At 34.5% G+C, this 882-nt stretch overlaps 1 non-coding gene across 1 annotated transcript; it reads right to left on the bottom strand.

Annotated features, from left to right (window-relative positions):
• Window positions 1–319: 319 nt before the first annotated feature.
• Window positions 320–426, bottom strand: LOC113199154 (U6 spliceosomal RNA). The gene has a single exon (XR_003302936.1). It is a non-coding gene; the product is annotated as a U6 spliceosomal RNA (small nuclear RNA).
• Between the last annotated feature and the right edge of the window lie 456 nt (window positions 427–882).

Raw genomic sequence — 882 nt, 5'->3', positions numbered from 1 at the left:
TTGATTTTCAATGACTAGGCCAAGTACTGAATAAAAACTATCAGAACAGTTAACTACATAACATATGTAGTCACTGTTTTTTTTTTAAACAAAATATTTGATTGTACATGTTAATCGTCAAATATTTAAAATTAGAATCCAAGGAACTTCACAACTGCTATTCAGAACATTTATGAAATTGCATCACTATCTTTGTTGTTTTTTAGTAGTTGATGAAAATAAGGGAGAAAAATCTATTTTAGTTTTCACTAGTAAATCTCAAAAATGGTCCAGAAATGAGATTAAATTTATTAAAGTAGTCCTAAAAAATAAAAGAATAAAAAAATGTGGAACACTCACGAATTTGGATGTCAACCTTGTGCAGGGTCCATGCTAATCTTCTCTGTATCATTCCAATTTTAGAATGTGTGCTACCATCGTGAGTACTCACTCCGTTTTTAAGAAGACGATTTAGTATATACAGACCTTCAAAATAGCATGATTAGAAGAAATGTCAGGCATAGGGGTCAGGGCTGGACGTGAGATTAGGAAAGCATATAGGTGCCCAGTTGTAGTAGGCAGTATTCTGTAGAGAAACAGAAACAATACTGTGAGTGTGTGTGTGTGTGTGTGTGTGTGTGTGTGTGTGTGTGTTTAAACAGATTTAAGGCATTACATTATATAGTCTGTCAAGTCCAAAATTTTCAGTATGTCTCAGCAAGCTGGAGACCCAGTGATGAGCTGCATATAGTTCAATACTGTCTGTTTGCTACAGAATTCCTCTTGTGAAGAAGAGGTCAAACCTTTGTTCTACCCAGGCCTTCAACTGATTGGACAAGGTTAAACCACATTATAGAAGTAATTTTCTTTCCTTAAAGGTCATTGATTTATGCTGAGAGCCAT

This window comes from Urocitellus parryii, chromosome 2, assembly GCF_045843805.1.
Source record: "Urocitellus parryii isolate mUroPar1 chromosome 2, mUroPar1.hap1, whole genome shotgun sequence".
Classification (NCBI taxonomy): domain Eukaryota; kingdom Metazoa; phylum Chordata; class Mammalia; order Rodentia; family Sciuridae; genus Urocitellus; species Urocitellus parryii.
Note: the sequence above shows the minus strand (reverse complement) of the source record. Positions and strands in the feature narration are given on the sequence as shown.